At 39.4% G+C, this 7271-nt stretch overlaps 1 pseudogene across 1 annotated transcript in view; it reads right to left on the bottom strand.

Moving 5' to 3' along the window:
- LOC307019936 (opsin-5-like) overlaps positions 1-5614 on the bottom strand; it is an 11895-nt pseudogene extending 6281 nt beyond the window's left edge. The window contains exons 1-3 of the transcript in view: positions 5527-5614; positions 1298-1460; positions 868-994 (exon numbers count right to left, since the gene is read on the bottom strand). The product of the transcript in view is annotated as an opsin-5-like (transcript). The remainder of the gene's footprint in view (positions 1-867; positions 995-1297; positions 1461-5526) is intronic.
- Positions 5615-7271: the final 1657 nt, after the last annotated feature.

Raw genomic sequence — 7271 nt, 5'->3', positions numbered from 1 at the left:
TCTCCGCTTATCCGTGGTCGGGTCGCGGGGTAGCAGTTCCAGCAGAGAGCCCCAAACTTTCTTTTCCCCTGGCCACATCAACAGCTCTGACTGGGGGATCCCAAGGCGCTCCCAGGCCAGCGAAGAGATATAGTCCCTCCACCTGGTCCTAGGTCTACCCCTTGGTCTCTTCCCAGCTGGACGTGCCTGGAACACCTCCCTAAGGAGGCGCCCAGGTGGCATCCTAACTAGTGCCCGAACCACCTCAACTGGCTCCTTTCGACGCGAAGGAGGAGCGGTTCAACTCCGAGTCCCTCCCGGATGACTGAACTTCTCACCTTATCCCTAAGGGAAACGCCAGCCACCCTGCAGAGAAAACCCATCTTGCCGCTTGTATCCCGAATATAATATAATATTTCTCATAAATGTCTAATCTACTCAGACATCATTATTGTCAAATTGTGATGAAATTAGTACCTCTGTAAATATACAGTGGTGGGAGACCACAGTAAGACTTTACAATTCATGCAATAAAATCTTTGTTTTGCTGCCTCACATTTCCAAAGGTATTTTTCGATGGTTGAAGTTATTAAGATAAGGTTTGCTAAACAAAGTGCCTATAATTAAGAATTATGTAAAGAAGTTATTTTGTGCTCGGGAAAACAATATCTTCATCCTCAATAGAAGGGTCCAATAAACTGAATTAACCAACATCACAAGAAGTGAGTGCAGCTCCTGAGTCAGTCATCAAGAAAGGCTACTGTGCAATAGAAGGGATTAACATTTTGTTTTGTTGAACAGATACATCAACAATCAGCCACTTAGGGATGTGATGGTAAATGCTGTGTCATTGTGTTGGAAGAAATGGAATCTTCTTTCAAAACTTACCGTAATGTGGACAACATACTTTTACAAAGCACACGATGCTGAGCAGGTCAGAGTGGTCAGACTGCAGATGCCAAACAACATGCCACAAAAAGCATATATGTAGCACAGTGTTTTCCCATACAGCCACCTACATAGAGGTTATGGGATAAAGAGAAATAGAACAAAGCAAAGACAGAGAGGAAAGATCAATGAGGGAGAAGGTGAGAGGGGTAAAAGAAGAATAGCATGAGTATGACTCTCTATATCTGTAACCTCACAGGCAATCATACCCCTAACCAACCATATAGTTAAATGCACCATGAAATATGAAAGAGAGTATGATTTAAAAGCTATACCTACACAATCTTTCTAATATGGTTTACATCAATGTATCTCGTTTTCTGGTAGTTTTCATGCCTGTTAATGCTACAGTACGTGCCATATGTAATACCTGTGGTAGAAGCTTGAAGTTATGGCCATGGGGTAGAGGGACAGAGTCAGGCCCAAGTCGCTGACGGCGAGGTTGATGATGAAGTACTCGGCTGGTTTCAGAAGGTGTTTTTTCTTGAAGGAGACGTACAGCAGTGTGCTGTTGCCAAACAGTGATAATACTCCTGGAAAACAGACCGGATGATTTCAGAGCAAATTGTGTGCCACTGGAATGTAGTTAATTATGGCGTATAGTTTTCATGTATTTATTATTTTGTTAGACTAATGAACAAATAGACTCTCATGTTTTAAACCTGGATTGGCAGCTCAAAAAGGCAGTATTTGTGTTAAAGAAAATCATGATTCAAAACTGTCAAATCCATTGATACTTTAAATAATCAGATAAATACATTTCCATTTTTAATACTATGGGTATCAATAAATAATTCTCTGGAAAAATATTCCATTAAATGTGTCTTTCACAGGCACTCATTGCGCGTCCCTGAAGTCTTTCTCACGCTGTTATAGCTTGACAGCAGTGTGTAATCACAAGCCATATATGTTGTTGTTTATGTTCATATACAAATAGATATAGCTATGAGAAAGTTCCCTAGGAGGTGGCCTAAAAGAATAGGGTGTCAGTGTTGCCATTTTGGCAACATCCACCTGGGTTTTTCTGTTGGATACATTTAAAAAATCTAACTAATGCTCTACTCTTGATGGCTTTTTAAACATGTTACTTATCCCAAGTGATAACCAGCATTGCTTAGTGTGAACCAAGTATTACAATTGCAGATGCTTCTTTAATTCATGTAGTAAAAGGCAAAGCATAACACAGAGACAGCCTCAGAAGCTTTCTGGCTTTGATCACGACGCAGACACATGACACAAAGAGAACTACAGCAGAAGCAAAACACACCAACAGTATATGGTCATAAAACTCCATTAAGCTGAACGTTAATTCAAAAACGTATTACATTAAAAAAAAAAAAAAAAATGTTAACAACTTTTGGTTACCTTCTAATGGTGCATCACTGCTATCTTCATATGTAAGGTTTCTCCAGTAATACTACCGAATGGCAGGTTGGTTTTTTTCAGTACATTGCCCAGATATACAGGGCCGGCCCTAGACATTTTTGTGCTCTAGGCGAGATTATGATTTGGTGCTTTGAACATGCTGCAACACTAGAGGCTCTGTATATTGATGTGTGTTTACAGTAGGATTTAGACATCAATAGAGTAAATATTGATAGAAGTGATGCATATGCTTATACATACATTAGGGGTGTAACGGTTCACAAACATTTCGGTTCGGTACGTACCTCGATTTTTAGGTCACAGTTCGGTTCGGTACGTTTTCAGTACAGCAGAAAAAATTGTCACAAAACATAACATATATATATTTTTTAATTATTATTAAACTGTGAATATTCACTCAAATAAATACAAAATATAATAAAATAAACATTCAGGTGAAGCATTTAGATGAACTGAAATAATCTGTATTTCAACTGTACTGTACTACCTAAGCAGCCAGTTTGACATTATGACTTGGTTGTCATTGTATTTTCATGTATTTTTAAAGAAAAAAAATTAACTTTAACTTCATTAACTCCACATTGCTTGCCGAAAGGGCAGATCTGCTGGCACTAACAATGTCTCCTGCTGTGGAGAACATCCTCTCGCTAGGGACAGAGGTAGCAGATACAGCCAGGTAGTGCTTTGCTAACATGGCAATATAAGGATATTTGGCGTTTGTAATAGCTCGGTCTAAACTTTTTGCGAGTGGTGGAGGCTTAAATACTAGTGGGAGTTGGGTTTGCACTTCAGTCTTTTTTCTTTTGGTACCCCGGTGATATTCACGTTTGGGTGATGCCTTTTCAAATGAGTGTGCACAGTGCAAGTTTGATGTATTGCCAGCCGCGTAACCAATTCTAGTTGAACAATGCCGACAAACCGCTTTGGTTCGGTCCACCTGTCTTTGTCCGTCATCCTTGTACGTAACTGCGAAACCAAAATGTTCCCAAACCGGAGACTTCAATGATGCTGGAGGATTTTCGAGCTCAACTTTATCTGCGCTCGCCATTTCGACAGTTCCTCAAATTACTGACTAAATTTGAACGCATCCCTCTGATCAGCTCTCATAGTATGCCTCTCGTCCAATTAAATTACTTGCTCGCTCTATGACGCGTTGAACCCAACGTGAGCAAATTACTCTGAATGCTGCGATGCAGCACCAAAGATTACTTCCAAAAAGTTGTTCACGTTCTTAATTTTTTACGTTTAACGTTATATTAGTTCGGTACACTTCCGAACGAATATAACGAACCGAAGGGCCCGTACCGAATAATTTTGGTACGTTTACTGTTACACCCCTAATATACATACAACTCTGGCAAGAATACAACAATTAACATGCCTCCAAGGCAGAGTCGGCCCGACCCATTAAGCGACATAAGCGGCCGCTTAGGGCTCCGCAGCCACTAAGGGCCTCCTAGCAACAAAAATAAGAAACTGAAAAGAAAATAATAATCTCAGTATACCGTCGCCGTGATAAGTATGTTTAATTAATTTTGTTAATACGCCTAGATTGCCTACTCTCAAAGTCATGTATTATATTATTGAGTCAAAAATATAATACATTAACTATGCTTTAACTTAACCTCATCATGACACTAGAGAGGACGTCAGGATTGTAATTTCCCGTGTTCAGTGAATGCAACAGAAGCAAGACACCAGACCAACCAGAGAGTTGAATGGAGATAAACATCTGTCTTATTGGCTGACAGGTACCTATCCTGTGAGCTGTGACAATGTTTAAAATAAACTGTCAGTCGGACTCAGAGTTTTTGAAGATGGACATAAGAAAAACATTTCTTAAAAAAGACGACAATTCTCAAGTGGTGGCTCACACAACAACCCCAGAGCCACCACTTGAGCCAGGTAAACAAGGTATGTAAATGTCAGTAAACTTCCAAGTTATGCGAACATGTAAGCAAAGCATAAATTACAGCTACTGTACGTTGACGTTACTTTGAATCGCGGGGTAAGCTAAACCGTTAGCAAGTAGCTATAGCTAGCCAGATATATTAAATAAACACTTTGTCATACAATCTAAATGTTGTGTTTTTTAGCGTTAACTGGTGATTTCAAAGAAAGCTCTCTGGGAAATGTTGACTTACTGTTCGACATGAAGCTAAAAGCTACCTTACAGTAAACAGTTGATCCTGAGTCCTGTCAGCTAAAGTGTTTCATAGTTATGCAGTGTCCACACGGCGGCGTGCGTTGAAGCTTGCCGGTGAGCTTGCCTGAAACTTGACCAACAAGCAATCACAGGAATCTCCCGCCCCGGACACACAAGCACGCGGTTTGATTGGCTAGAGCTTGTACTGGCATATGATTTGATTGGCTGGCGCTTCCGGCGAAGCTTCAAAAGTTGAACATTGCTCAACTTTTGAAGCAAGCAAAGCTCCCTCAATGCAGTTCGGCAAAGCGTGACGTCACCCCATTCAAAGTGAATGGGCAGAAGCCGTTAGCTTAGCTAAGCATCAACCTAGCACTGAAATATATGGATGTTATGTGACAGTATTTCTGAGAAAAAGTCAGCTGAAATGGTGGCATAGTTGCCACTGCTTTATGTGTCGACAGCATGTTTGAACGTATTTGCAGTAGTAAATGTGACTGTTTGACCACTGACGTTGCCATAACAACACCTGAATTTAAATGTGCGACCTCTTTTTGTGACAGAGTTTTGCATGAAATTATAATTATTCTGAATGATATTCCTATTGACAGCTAGTTTCTATGTGAACATTATGAGATGGACAGCCAGAGAGAATACATGAAAAACAGTTATGAAATACTGTATGACAAAATAAGAATACAGTTTAAAAGGGGAGTGATTTGTAAAATATCCATAAAGAAAGATCTGTTTACAGTTCTGTTTCAAATGGGTGTTGAGAGATGTATCCATAGATCTCTTAATTTTGCTCTCAAAGTGCACCAGATTGATGCTTTTAACCCTCAAGCCAAAGCTCGCATAGGGCCCCCAAAAGTCTAGGGCCGGCCCTGCTCCAAGGCTTCACCGTGTGCTGGCTTGCTCCGTGCTGTTTCCTGTTTCAGCCTCAGCAGAACGAGTAAAAAAGGTATTGACAGCAATATTGGTTTTATTAACTCTTTACTGTCTGTTAACTTAAATCAATAGATTAAATAAGACCAACATGGTTTTGAATTACTGCAGAGTTTACTCACCAAAAACAGAGTAGACCACAGCCACGGTTATATCCAGTGGCACAGGTATGTTGGATTGGAAGGCAATGTCTTCATCTAACAGGCCCATCTGGAAAAAGAATCACCCTTTTTTTAAGAGCAATAATAAGTGCTTTCTCACACATAAATTATAATATTTTAAGCTATGAACCTAAAAATGCAGGATTTGCAAATGTTCCTAAAACAAAAGTAATGTATTAGCATTTATATTGCTTTGATTAAAGTGTTCTTGCATAAGGAGTATGGGACAATTAACAGTGTGTGATCATAGCTCTTTGTGTGCAACCGTCTATTCCCATTCCAATTCCTACTGTAATATCTACATCTTGCTGTGCATAATGTCTCTCCTGTTGCTGTTTTGTCTGTTCTTGTGATTTTGAAGCGGCAAAGCCACAATGTACGCGCGTAATAAGGAACATCACAAACGAATCACCTAAAGAAGATAATCACAATGCTTAAAGTTATGTATATTTTAGCAGAGGATTTGGATGAAAAATACATTAATAGTCTTGTTCGGTAGTGATTTATAGTAGCCTTGTCAATTTTGTAGACTATTTGAATAGTTGTTCAGCCTGCAGGCGACATCAGCCTTACATTGATTACAATACCACATGGTCTTATAGGTTTAATACGAACATAAAATTGCTTACCTCGACAAACGATTGCTGAATTGCTTATATCCGCGTCCTCCAATAATGCTTCTGATCCATTCCGTTTCCGAGATCACTTTTTAACCTTATTTAACCCCATTGGGTATAGTTTGCGCCAGATGAAGTCTCCGAGGTGTTGTGGCTCCTCTGCAGCAGAGAGCGCGTATCTCACTCTCACTTCGGTGTAAAGAGAAGCAGGAGACTTCAGTGTAATGAGCTGGAGCTCCAGATCCATTAACACTCACACACGCTCACTCACGTAAATCTATTTTTGGTCATCATAATCTCCAAAATTAAAATGCTTTCATGCCTGGAAGCACATTATGGGTTTGTTTAATTTTAACAATGTGCCTGTAGGCTAGTGTCAGAAAACTCATTTATGCTAGTGCACATGCCCCTCTCCACCCTTTCCACCCATTCATCTTTGGATTTGACCCATTCACAACTGTACAAACGCTCAAGTAATCACTCATATTAATAGACATCTGCAGTACATTTATTTTTAATCTGGTTAAAGCATAAAATGCATCGTGATCAATTTGTATTGATAGCCTATTAGAGTTAAGAGAGTTTACAATTATTATCATATATGTATATATATAAAAATAGAATTTTACTTTGTTTGGCAACAAACTACAGGGGACAGAGACTCCTTATATTGGCATAGTGCTTTTGCAATTTCAATTTCAAATCTTAACCAAGGTTAAGTGCTGACTTTTGGGTACTCACATCTGTTTGGCATTTGTTACCCTTTTCAGACAACATCCCCTAATGGTTGTGGAAAACAATAAGAGGGTTACTTTTCACTTTAAAAATCCCAAAGTCACCACATTAACTTTACAACCTCTGTGTCTTATCAAACACAACAGCCTCTAACACAAAGCCAACTCAACCACAATGTTTGAGTTTCAAAATACCTTTACGCTGCACACAAGTGAAGTATTCAAACGTTTCTGTTGTTTTCGTTTTCCACACATTTGGCTGTAACTTAGCATGAAATATTGTAACATTTAATCTTTGGACACTTTGCTCCTGCTCAGGAATTTAAATAGAAATTATTTAAGACGGAGCAGTCTT

This window comes from Notothenia rossii, assembly GCF_949606895.1.
Source record: "Notothenia rossii genome assembly, chromosome: 9".
In the NCBI taxonomy this organism is placed as follows: Eukaryota; Metazoa; Chordata; class Actinopteri; order Perciformes; family Nototheniidae; genus Notothenia; species Notothenia rossii.
Note: the sequence above shows the minus strand (reverse complement) of the source record. Positions and strands in the feature narration are given on the sequence as shown.